General features: G+C 43.5%; 1 long non-coding RNA gene across 1 annotated transcript in view; it reads right to left on the bottom strand.

The window, feature by feature from the left end:
* Nucleotides 1–1704: 1704 nt before the first annotated feature.
* The window catches only part of LOC149434726 (uncharacterized), a 29007-nt gene continuing 17388 nt past the window's right edge, over nucleotides 1705–13323 (bottom strand). The window contains exon 3 of the long non-coding RNA XR_016308635.1: nucleotides 1705–1799. This is a non-coding gene — a long non-coding RNA (uncharacterized LOC149434726). The remainder of the gene's footprint in view (nucleotides 1800–13323) is intronic.

Below are 13323 nucleotides of genomic sequence, written 5' to 3'. Positions count from 1 at the left end.
CATGGTAACCACTTTATGTCCATGGGCCGGACGGGAGCAGTGCAGGAGCGGGTGGTTGTTTATGAACATCCTCCCACATTCCCTCGCTGGGAGCGTGCGGCACTGCGATCCGGTGCCTGCTGTGTCCGATCACTGTACGGGACCTCTGTGCGAGGTCCCGATCATGTGATCGCTGATTGGCCAATCAGTGATCACATGAATAGTAGCAAACAAGATGTCACTTCCTGACATCATTGCTTACTACTTGTGAAATCTGTGATCACAGAGGTCACAATACCAGGGCTATTCACAGAAGTCTTGTACCATGTGACAAGCTGTGACCAATCACAGCTCACACAGTATTTCTCAATGGCTTCAAGAATGCAGCCAGAGAGGAGAAATTTATTGCTTTTACAGAATTTATGGGTGTAAAAGCAATCAGTGTAAAAAAAAAAAAAAAATCTTAATCACTCCCCACTAGTACAGTGTCACTATGCTGACACTGTACTGCTAGGGTGACAGTATGTTAAAAAAAAAAAACAAATATAAAAAAATAAAAATATAAACACATTTTTGAAAAATTATAATTTTTGGTTATAAACAAATTTTTTTTTTATTACTAAAAATGATAGCTGAATACATTTTGGCCAAGATTTATGAAGAAACCGTATTTATTTGCAAAATTTTATAAGAAAAACACTTTCAAAATGTTTGGACTTTTTCATTTATATAGCAAAACCACAAAAATCCCAGCGGTGAATAAATACCACCAAAATAACATTTTATCGATCTCAAAAAAATGCTAAAAATTCATATGGGTACAGTGTTGCATGACCGTGCAATTGTCAAAGTGTGATAGCGCTGAAAGCTGAAAATTGTCCTGGACAGGAAGGGGGTGGGAAAGTGTCCGGACCTGGAAGGGGGGGGGGGGGGGGGGAGTGTCCGGACTGGAAGGGGGGGGGGGGGGGGGGGGGAGTGTACGGACTGGAAGGGGGGGGGGGGGGAGTGTCCGGCTGGAAGGGGGGGGGGGAGTGTCCGGACTGGAAGGGGGGGGGGGGGGGGGGAGTGTCCGGACTGGAAGGGGTTAATGATCATACTCTGGGCACTTCTTCGCTACAAAACTGAGGCAATGCTGGTATTGAGAGGGGTCACCCTGGGCTGGACTACAGTTTGCCAGTGTGCAATCCTCCTGTAGGCAGTAGTATAACCTGAAGGTGAATGACTTCCAGTGTCTCAAGAAAAGGAATAAAATAAGTGAATTCTCCCACGAAACAGGCAAAAAAAAAATTACATAAAAAAAATAGAGTAAAAAAAAAAAAAAAAGGAATAAAAAAAAAAGAGAATAAAAAAAAAGAATAAAAAAGGAAAAAAAAAAAAAAGAATAAAAAGGAAAAAAAAAAAAGAATAAAAAGGAAAAAAAAAAAAGAATAAAAAGGAAAAAAAAAAAGAATAAAAAGGAAAAAAAAAAAAAGAATAAAAAGGAAAAAAAAAAAAAGAATAAAAAGGAAAAAAAAAAAAGAATAAAAAGGAAAAAAAAAAAAGACATGCTGAGTGTGGGAGGGGTTATCCAGGGCTGGCATGGAATTAGTATTTTTGTTACACTTCCCAAACAGATAAGATTTTTTCAATTGCATACAGAACAAACCAACAAAGGAGAAGGTAGGAAGCAGACCAGTGATAATCAGCAGTTTGCCTCTCCTACGATAGGTAGGTGGACTTTAACTTACCATTACGGTGATGCCTTCTTTTTCTACGGGCGTCTTATCGTATGTGATCTCACAGACTCTGACCACAGTGGTGGCCCCGTACCTCTTCAGATCCTGCACAGAAGAACACAGACAGTGAGGACAAGGCAAGGGGTGATATATGTGGAACCCCATCCAAGCCATACCATCTGCTCTGGGGAAGGTAGACAACTGAAGCGTGGGGAGATCTCTCACCAGCTATCCCTGGGACTACACAGGAAGTGGAGAGAAATGTCACCGACAGGGACAGAGACTACAATTTTTCCTGCCTTACTCAAAGCGGAATAAAAAGTTTTGGATGGAGTTCCACCTAAATCTTCATACAGAAGAGATCGAATATCTATAAGTGCAATGAGTATGAAGGTGGTTCGCTCACATTATCAATGGCCCAGTACACACCATCCTCTAATAAAATACCTTAAACCTTGGTAATCCACACTTTTTTAAAAACATTTTTTCCCATTCAGCACAGCAATAACTCTGAGCCCAGGCTGTGTGATCATGCATTCCCCAGGGGGCGGGTCCATGACAGCCTGGAGCAGGAAGTTGGCTGAATGACATCAACTGTCACTCAACTCGAAAGACTGGCATCATCTAGTGGTGGAGAAGAAGTACTACATGGGACAGCTCCAGATTAAAGGCAAAAGCTTTTTTTTTTATTTTAACTTTTGTTCGATGAGTTTTGATTTTTTTTTTTTTCATGGAGCTCAGCCAAAATCTATTTTGTTTTGATTTTATATAGAACAGGAAGGTGATGGAGCTTGTGTCATTGTGCCCTACAGGACAGGATGAAATAAGAACAAAGGGAACATACGTTTATAGAAGAGCGACGAACGGGTTAAAAGGTGACAAATATTTCAGTCCGGGCCTTCCTGTCCCACCGATGACTCCCCGTTTCTTTAATGGGTTTCACAGGAACAGGAAATGAGGGTAATCTCCACAATGGGGTCATTGACAGAAATAAACGTTTCCCATCCTGGTCAAAGTGAGTCCCCTAATGGACACAAGTAGTGACCAGGACTATTTGATTGCAATGCCATGACTAATCCATTAAAAAAAAAAAAAAATTAAAAAAAAAAAAAAAAAAAAAAACAAACAAATTACAAACAAAAAAAACCCCCAAAAAACAGAAAAATACCAAAAAAACCACAGAAAAATACCAAAAAAAACACAGAAAAATACCAAAAAAAACACAGAAAAATACCAAAAAAAACACAGAAAAATACCAAAAAAAACACAGAAAAATACCAAAAAAAAACACAGAAAAATACCAAAAAAAACACAGAAAAATACCAAAAAAAACACAGAAAAATACCAAAAAAACACAGAAAAATACCAAAAAAAACACAGAAAAATACCAAAAAAACACAGAAAAATACCAAAAAAAACACAGAAAAATACCAAAAAAAACACAGAAAAATACCAAAAAAACACAGAAAAATACCAAAAAAAACACAGAAAAATACCAAAAAAACACAGAAAAATACCAAAAAAACACAGAAAAATACCAAAAAAACAATTTGGTGCAGTTGCTCTTAGGTAAGAGCACCTTTCCCACCATTGGCCACTCTCCCAATCTTAAGCTGGCCATACACAGTTGATCGTGTTTTGGTCACCCAGTGGGACCCAATTTTCCGACATGTCCCCCCTTTTTTTTTTTTCTGAGGTGGTGGGATCGGTGCCCACACACTGAAATTCTGCCACTCTCTGTTGCTCCACTTGTACCCTTTGCAATCACATTCATCCCCAAGGACTTCCAAATACAAGTTTGCACTCCGGACTAAACCTCCATAGCGATCAATAGGATTGCACAGGGGGTGACAACGCTGCTGCACTACTCCTGAATTTAGAGCAGCATTGTCACCGTTATGGTCGGTACATACCTGTACTACAGTGGGGTGAGAAGGGGCATTGCAGGGGCGCAACCATCAGCATTGTCACTGCTGAGTCACATCCTATAGTAAGCATCTGGCCACACCCTGTCCCGCCCACTGCTTTCTAGATTGACAGCCCTGCCTCTATTCTCCCGCTGTGAGCTGCAGTGTCCTCGAAGGGGAGCGTGTGAGACACAAATGGAGGAGGATTTGGCTCAGTCAGGGAAGGTAAAGGAAGCCTTTGGTTTCTGTTGTGAGGCTTGCGCATAGGAGTCCTCCATAAAATTCAGGATCAAAACTGCAAATACTTTTATCATTCCCAAAAAAAAAAAAAAAAAAAAAAAAAAAAAAAAAAAAAGAAGAAGAAGAAGAAAGGGAGTCATTTTTTTCCACCCTAAAAATATGCTGCAGTTTTAATCTGGTGACCGATCTTCATTGTGCCCTGTAGTCATCAAGAAACAGCCTCAGTCATCTTCTGGCTTTTTTTAGCTTTGTATAATGACTGGAAAGATAGAAAAAAAAAAAAAAAAAGGAAAAAAAAAAGGCAAAGTAGCAATTTTCCCTTCCATATCGAGTTATCAAAGAAATCGCTCAGTTCCCAATAATAAGTAGCCAGCGGGTCTGACTCCTGATCATGTGACTGCTGAGACAGTCAATCGTAGCGGTCACACTGCCATTGGTCTTTCCCGCCCTCTGGTCATTCACAACCTATTAAAAAGGGACACTGGGGCAGGAATGAAGGGGTTAAAAAATTTTTTTTTTTTTTTTTTTTTAACTATTCTGTTAGGCCTGGCTCACATCTTGCATTCTCTGGTGCTGAATGCAGAAACGCATTAAAAGTCCATTTAGCATGGTTTTCTATGGGACGTCTATTCATTTTCCGCCGCTACGTTTTTGGAAAAGATCAGGGGACTTTTTAATATGCAATAAAGTGCATTTTTGGTTCAACAGACTTCAATGGAGACGCTGCAAAACGCATGTAGTGCATTTTTGATGTGTTTAGAGGTTTTTAATTTGCTTAACAAATTGGCAAAAAAAAAAGTTTTACTAATTTAATTCTTATTTTTTTGCCCATGTTATTAGTGAAAAGGAGGCATTATAGCAAAAAAATAGCAAAAGCAGAAAAAAAAAGCATAGAAGATGCAAAAATTACCTGAAAAATGCATGTGCAAAACACTATAAAACCAAACTACATGGTTGTGAACCAGGCCTTACATTTTACAAAATTTCACTAATAAAATATGCAAAAAAAAATTTTTATATTAAAAGGAGGCATTATAGCAAAAAAAAAAAAAATAGCACAAGCAGCAAAAATAATAAAAAATATATAAGATGCAAAAATGCCTGAAAAACACGTGCAAAAAAACTGTAAAAGCAAACTGCATCAGGCCTCAAGTTTTATTAATCTAATTCCTATTTTTTTGCCAATATTAGTGAAAAGGAGACATTACAGCAAAAAAAAAAAAAAAAAAAAGCAAAAAGCAGAAAAAAAAAAAAAAAAGCATAAAAGATGCAAAAAAACGCCTGAAAAATTCATGTGCAAAAACACTATAAACGCAAATTACATAGTTATGAACCAGGCCTTACGTTTTACCAAATTTAATAAGAAAAATTTCTGCATATTTTATTAGTGAAAAGGAGGCATTATAGCAAAAAAAATAGCACAAGCAGCAAAAAAAATAAATAAATAAATAATAAAAAAAAAATCTGCCTTTTTTTTTTTTTTTTTTTTTTTTTAAATAAACAAATCTGGGGTTTCTGTAGGACAAGCAGAGAGAACGTAGGCATCCCCAAATTTACATAAAGCAAAACTTATGCAAAGTGTTCTTTTCTTATCCTGCCTGGTGAGGGACATTAAAGTGGACCTGAACTCAAAAAGTGAAGATTGGCTGTCATGAGAACACTCAGGACTGCGTTTCAGTTGCGTTTTTTTCTGCATCCAAAACGCACAGAAAGTAGGTGATATGGTTGCCAATGTCATAGTTCACATCAGTGCTTGTAGTTCCAATGTGTTCTGGTTGCAGAAAAAAAAAAAAAAAAGAGAACCGCGGTCAAACACATAAAAAAAAAGAAGCACTGGAATGCACCAAAAATGCACTAAAACGCACAAGTCCCTATTTAAATTGAAGAAAAAGGTAAAAAAATGTACTGGAACGCATCAAAACGCACTGAAAGGCACGTCCCTCTTTCAATTGAAAAAAAAGGGGAAAAAATTAACTGGACCGTATCAAAAACACACTGGAATGCGCCAAAAAAGCATCCGGAACGCATTTCTATAATGTGAACCGGTCCTTAAAGTGGGGCTCCACCCGTTTCTCTGGCTCCCACCCCCCCCTGGCCACCCTCTGGGGGCAGCAGGTACCTGGTTTTGACAGGTACTCACTCCCATTTCTGGCGAATCGATTTGGATCCCCGCCGTAGCTCTCTGGGACACTTCACAGGTCCCAGAGGACCGCGGCCTATTCACAAGCTCAGCGCGCTTCCTGCATGCACAGTAGGAACCTTCACTGAGAGTTTCCCTTAGTCAAGATGGCGGCGCCAGCACCTGATTGAAGAACCAGCTCGGGGTGAGGACACCACTGGACCCCCGGACAGGTAAGTGACCTAATATTAAAAGTCAGCAGGTACAGTATTTGTAGCTGCTATTTTGGGGGGGGAAAGGGACTCCGCTTTAAAAATTGTGCCTAGGCTACATTTTTTATTGAATTCCTCCTGAAAAACAGCAGCTTACTTCCTGTGCCTATATGATATATATATATATACAGTGCGAGATCACCTAAGGCACTGCTGCCTCTGACTGCTGGTCTCACCAGATTTGGAGTACAGAGTGCTGGAACGTTTCAGGGAGCTATGTACAGAACCCTGCCAGCTCCTCCCACCAGCCATGATCTGCCTGCACTGCATAGAGAAACACAGAGGTGACATCACTGAGTCTAAAATAAGGTAAATAATGAAATCTTAAAATAAATCCATTCCATATTCCTTTATGTTGATTAGTGAGGGAGGGAGGAGCCAGGGAGGGAGGAGCCAGGGAGGAGCCAATTCAACATCAACCCCAAGCAATAACAACCCAAATGAGATGGAGAATTGTGAGGAGTTGTACACGACCCGGCAATAGGAGACATAATGAAAGCAGAAAGCACCAGGAACGGTGCTGCCTGGTGATCCTGCCAGTAACACTTCCTGTTCTAGGACGACCATTCTCACAATACTGCCCTGAGGGGGCAGCGTAGTCACCCCAGGCTGCACTCCTAATTTCATCAACACCCCCCCCCCCCTTCTAATCACGCCTTCCTCTATGTAACTCTCCTCTGTGTAGTAGAGGAGTCCTCCAGCAGAGCAGAGTATTTCAGGAGAGGAGAGTTATAGAGGAAGGAGCGGAGTCCTCCAGCAGAGCAGAGTATTTCAGGAGAGGAGAGGAGAGGTATAGAGGAAGGAGCGGAGTCCTCCAGCAGTGCAGAGTATTTCAGGAGAGGAGAGTTATAGAGGAAGGAGCGGAGTCCCCCAGCAGAGCAGAGTATTTCAGGAGAGGAGCGTTATAGAGGAAGGAGCGGAGTCCTCCAGCAGTGCAGAGTATTTCAGGAGAGGAGTTATAGAGGAAGGAGCGGAGTCCTCCAGCAGCGCAGAGTATTTCAGGAGAGGAGAGTTATAGAGGAAGGAGCGGAGTCCTCCAGCAAAGCAGAGTATTTCAGGAGAGGAGCGTTATAGAGGAAGGAGCGGAGTCCTCCAGCAGTGCAGAGTATTTCAGGAGAGGAGAGGTATAGAGGAAGGAGCGGAGTCCTCCAGCAGAGCAGAGTATTTCAGGAGAGGAGAGGTATAGAGGAAGGAGCGGAGTCCTCCAGCAGAGCAGAGTATATCAGGAGAGGAGAGGTATAGAGGAAGGAGCGGAGTCCTCCAGCAGAGCAGAGTATTTCAGGAGAGGAGAGTTATAGAGGAAGGAGCGGAGTCCTCCAGCAGTGCTGAGTATTTCAGGAGAGGAGAGTTATAGAGGAAGGAGCGGAGTCCTCCAGCAGTGCAGAGTATTTCAGGAGAGGAGAGTTATAGAGGAAGGAGCGGAGTCCTCCAGCAGCGCAGAGTATTTCAGGAGAGGAGAGGTATAGAGGAAGGAGCGGAGTCCTCCAGCAGTGCAGAGTATTTCAGGAGAGGAGAGTTATAGAGGAAGGAGCGGAGTCCTCCAACAGAGCAGAGTATTTCAGGAGAGGAGAGTTATAGAGGAAGGAGCGGAGTCCTCCAGCAGAGCAGAGTATTTCAGGAGAGGAGAGTTATAGAGGAAGGAGCGGAGTCCTCCAGCAGAACAGAGTATTTCAGGAGAGGAGAGTTATAGAGGAAGGAGCGGAGTCCTCCAGCAGTGCAGAGTATTTCAGGAGAGGAGAGTTATAGAGGAAGGAGCGGAGTCCTCCAGCAGTGCAGAGTATTTCAGGAGATGTAACAGACAGAGCAGTCCTAGTAGAGCCCTGGATTCATCTGTTTAGTCTCCTGCCCCCTGCTGCCCGGAGGACTGTGTGATCAGTACGAGATGATTTATACAGAATGTGGCCGCGGCCGGCGATCGCTCCGCCTCTAATCACACATCCAAATCCAGTTTATTTTTAGTTTGGACGAAGTTCCCAAACATCCAATAAAGTGCAGAGCGGAGATTGGCCGGGTTCCACCGCCTGTAAACATCGCTCGGGGATTTCAGCCGATGCCAGTCTACGCTTCACGAAAATAGCAGAAAGCCTGCAAACCGTGCCAAGTGCCTGGCTGAGGACTCGGCGGAGGAGCGCGGCGCACACTGGATATCCAAGCTGGCTGGAATCCCGCGGATCACTCTGTACCCGTACACAAGGCGCGCTCTCCAGGGGCCGCCCGCTATCTGCAGGAAATCAGTCCATCCATTCATACTGAAGAGATACAAATCATGACGGTGCAACAAAGACTTCTCTGCCAGGGCAAAATATAGAGGATTAGGAACCAGGACGGATATTCAGTGACAAACCGCACTGGATTCATCCTCAACCCTTTCACTGCCACCACCAACGGGTGGAAGCCGTACACACCCCTAATCACCACCCCCCACTACTGAACACCCCCCCAACATTTCCCTGTCCCACCTGCAGGTCCAGGACCCCCATGACAGGTGTCACTGGGTAGACTGGAGGGAGACCAGCGAACATCCGTCTGTTGATCTCCTCCACATATAATGAATATGGAAGCAACATGCATCGTGTCCCTACTGGGTTCAGATGTCAAAAATGTAAAAAAAAAAAAAAAAAAATTCAAGGACACCAAGGCACCTAACCCCCTCCCCCCATTATCCTGTACATACAAACATGAAAACACGCATCAGGGGTGCCCATGTACAAAACTGTAGACTGTGCTACATGATTCACAATGCCACGCAGACCAGAGTGACTGCAAAAACTAGAAGGTCATTATTCACTGTTACATGTAACCACTTGCCACCCAGGTTGCTTTATTTTATTTATTTTTTACACTGTCCCTTTATTATTATTTTTTACACTGTCCCTTTATTATTATTTTTTACACTGTCCCTTTATTATTATTTTTTACACTGTCCCTTTATTATTTTTTACACTGTCCCTTTATTATTTTTTACACTGTCCATTTTTTTATTTTTTTTAAATGAAAGTTTAATTGAACAATCTGAAGTTAGGGACAGTGTAAAAAAAAAAAAAAATGGAATCTGATTGGTTTCTATGTAGAGCTGCAACAGATTTTGCACTCTCCGGATTTAGTAAATCAACCCCAAGGTCTCTCTGATTGCACATTCATACTTCAATTAGGCTTTAATATACTGCACACCTGCTACGAGTTGAAATCAGACTTGCTGCGGGAGTGTCATTCTTAAGTCCGATTTTTGAACGAAAAATCATTGGAAAATCGACCCACGTATGGCCGGGCCCAACTTCAGCTTGTTCATTTAAGATTTGGCAATGAAACCTGCAAGCGGATTGGTTTCTATGCAGAAGTGCGCCTGATTTTGCACCATGTAGTTTTAGTAACTGAACCCCAGTGAGTCCAACCAAAAAAAGCCCAGTGAGACCCATCTAGTAATAGAAGGTCCATCCATTGTGGTGAGTGCAAATCCACGTGGGGTCACCTAGAAGGGGGGGGGTCACCTGTTTATCGGTTACTAATGGCACCAGCACCCCCCCACGGAGCGAGCCTGACACTGACCTGACCAACACCACGTCACTTAGACCAAAACCAACCAAACCCCAACCCCCCGGGCCAAGAGAGCCTTCCACCACCCCCTATACACCCACCACCATGACACTCCCCACCCGGCATGAGAGAGACACACTCACCTTCATAGCTCCGGACGACCCCGGGAACGAGAGTCAGACTCTGCATACACAATCAAGCAGCCCACAACCTCTCACAGATCCCACCTGGTCCCCATGCCACGTGTCCCTTCTTCAGCCACCCCCCGAAAAGTGACGCCCTAGGCGATTACACCCCTGGGTTCACGAATGTGGAAGTGAGATGCATTTTGAAGACTGCAGCCGCCATAATCACGTTTCTTTTTTTTGGCATTATCTGTGGTGCGGAGTTTTCATTGTCATTTCTTATATACAGTGGGGAAAATACTTAAAGCGGGGCTCCACCCAAAAGGGGAAGTTTCGCTGTAAGGACTTGACGTAACCGCTCCCACTTCCGGTCTGATCGCCTAGGCCAGGGGTAGGCAACCTGAGAGCCGTAGGACTACAAGTTCCATCATCCCTCTGCAAGTCATAGCTGTAACTGTCAGTTTTGTAATCTTTGCAATGCCTCATGGGAAATGTAGTTCCACAACAGCTAGAGAGCTGCAGGTTGCCTACCCCTGGCCTAGGCGATCGGAAGCGGAATGTGTCCTCCCTGTAGTCTTTTGGGACACGTGACAGGTCCCAGAAGACTACAGGACCATTCATGAAGCACAGCGCAGTGGGTACCCGGCTGTGAGGCCGCAAGCTGTCACAGCCAGGTGCCCACACTGAAGATGCCGGCCTCCTGGAATACAGGACGGCTGGTGAAATGGACTGCGGGGGACACACCGCGGGACCGAAGGGACAGGTAAGTGGCTGTAAGCAGTCAGCAGCTACAGTTTTTCATGCCATCCATTGTATACTAGTGTCTAGCTGTGAATGGTCACAGCGATCACATGCACATGTCATGTGATTAGCTGTGGCCAAATCACAGCTAAGCACAAAAAAAAAAAAAAAACCCTGAATGAATCGATGTCATTCAGGTAAATGCTTGCTTATAGCAAAGTAATTCTTTGCTAAAAGCAAATTGTGTAAAAAAAAAAAAAAATAAAATACTGATCACTTCCCCAAAGTAGTACAATGTTACTACGGTAACATTGTGCTACTTTGGACATATGAAAAAAAAAAATCTTAAAGAAAAAAAAAAATTAAAAATTAAAAAAAAAATCTTTTTTTTTTCCCATACTGTCACCAGTCCGTGTCCCTGATCACCGCCATGCCAGTTACATGATGACGCTGTACTGCACTGGTGACAGTATGTAAAAAAAAAAAAAAAAAAAAAATAGAGAAAATAATTTTCTTCATTTTTTCATTTTCCAAAAAAAATTACAAAAAAAATACAATTTCAAAAAACTCGCCATTCCTCTTATGAAGTATGTCAGACTGTATACTTTGCAAAAAGGGGTCATTTGGGTGATATCTGTGCCGTCCTGACATTTGGGGGATATCTGTCCCGTCCCTGACATTTGGGGGATATCTGTCCCGTCCCTGACATTTGGGGGATATCTGTCCCGTCCCTGACATTTGGGGGATATCTGTCCCGTCCCTGACATTTGGGGGATATCTGTCCCGTCCCTGACATTTGGGGGATATCTGTACCGTCCCTGACATTTGGGGGATATCTGTACCGTCCCTGACATTTGGGGGATATCTGTACCGTCCCTGACATTTGGGGGATATCTGTACCGTCCCTGACATTTGGGGGATATCTGTACCGTCCCTGACATTTGGGGGATATCTGTACCGTCCTGACACTTGGGGGATATCTGTACCGTCCTGACACTTGGGGGATATCTGTACCGTCCTGACACTTGGGGGATATCTGTACTGTCCTGACACTTGGGGGATATCTGTACTGTCCTGACATTCTTGGACCTCAAGAAATTAGATTGGCTGTCAGTACTTCAGGATTGATCAATAATCAGATCTATACCATAGTTTGTGAACTCTATAACTTTCCTACAAACTAAATAATACATCCTAATTTGGGTTATTTTCACCAAAGACATGTAGCAGAATACATCTCGGCCTAAATTTATGAAGAACAATTATTTATTTGCAAACATTTATAACAGAAACAAAGAAAAACGTGTTTTGTTTCAAAATTTTCTGTCTTTTTTTGTTAATTTAGCAAAAAATAGAAACCCCGGAGGTGATTAAATACCACCAAAAGAAAGCTCTAGTTGTGTGAAGAAAATGATAAAATTTTAGTTTGGGTACAATGTTGTATGACCGCGCAATTGTCATTCAAAGTGTGAGAGCGCTGAAACCTGAAAACTGGCCTGGGCAGGAAGGGGGTAAAAGTGCCCGGTATGGAAGGGGTTAAGGCGTCTTGGGAACTCGAAGTTTCAGCTCCCTCCATAAATTTTCTATAGGAAAAAGCTCTGGAGACTGACTAGGCCACTCCATGACCATAATGTGCTTCTTCTTGAGCCACTCCTTTGTTGCCATGGCATTCTGTTTTGGGTCATTGTCATGCTGGAAGACCCATCCACGACCGATCTTCAGTGTCCTGGCTGAGGGAACAAGGTTCTCATCCAAGATTTTACAATACATGGTCTAGTCCAGGGGTGGGCAACTGTGGCCCTCCAGCTGTTGCAGAACTACAAGTCCCATGAGGCATTGCAAAACTGACCGTTACAAGCATGACTCCCAAAGGCAGAGGCATGATGGGACTTGTAGTTCACCAACAGCTGGTGGGCCACAGTTGCCCACCCCTGGTCTAGTCCATTGGCCCCTCAATGCGGCAAAGGCGGCCTGTACCTTTAGCAGATAAACAGCCCCAAAGCATAAGGTTTCCACCTCCCTGTTTGACTGTAGGGATGGTGGTCTTAGGGTCATAGGCAGCATTTTCCTTCCTCCAAACACAGCGAGTCGAGTTAATGCCAAAGTGCTCAAATTTTGGTCTCCTCTGACCACAGCACTTTCCCCCAATCCTTCTCTGAATCATTTAGGTGTTTATTGGCAGACTTCAGATGGGCCTGTACCTGGGGCGGACTGACAACTCATGGGGCCCCCGGGCAATACGGGATCATGGGGCCCCTGTGTCCTTGCCCAAACTCAAAAAAGCCTATGAAAAAGGTACCAGGGGCATCTCATGGGGCCCCATACTGACCCCGGGACCTCGGGCAGTGCCTGAGTTTCCAAATGGTCAGTCCGCCCCTGGCCTGTACATGTGTCTTCTTGAGGAGGGGGACCTTGTGGGCGCTGCAGGATTTCAATCCATGGCGGTGCATAGTGTTACCAATGGTTTGTTTGGTGGCTGTGGTCCCAACTGCCTTGAGATCATTCACAAGCTCCTCCCTTGTAGTTCTGGGTGGATCCCTCACTTTTCTCATGATCATCCTTACCCCATGAGGCGAAATCTTACATGGAGCTCCAGACCGAGGGCGATTGATGGTTATTTTGTATTTCTTCCATTTGCGAATAATCGCTCCAACAGTTGTCCCCTCATCAAGCTTCTTGCTGATGGTCTTG

Source organism: Staurois parvus, unplaced genomic scaffold, assembly GCF_062004578.1.
Source record: "Staurois parvus isolate SC_StPar_1 unplaced genomic scaffold, SC_StPar_1.0 ptg001693l, whole genome shotgun sequence".
Classification (NCBI taxonomy): domain Eukaryota; kingdom Metazoa; phylum Chordata; class Amphibia; order Anura; family Ranidae; genus Staurois; species Staurois parvus.
Note: the sequence above shows the minus strand (reverse complement) of the source record. Positions and strands in the feature narration are given on the sequence as shown.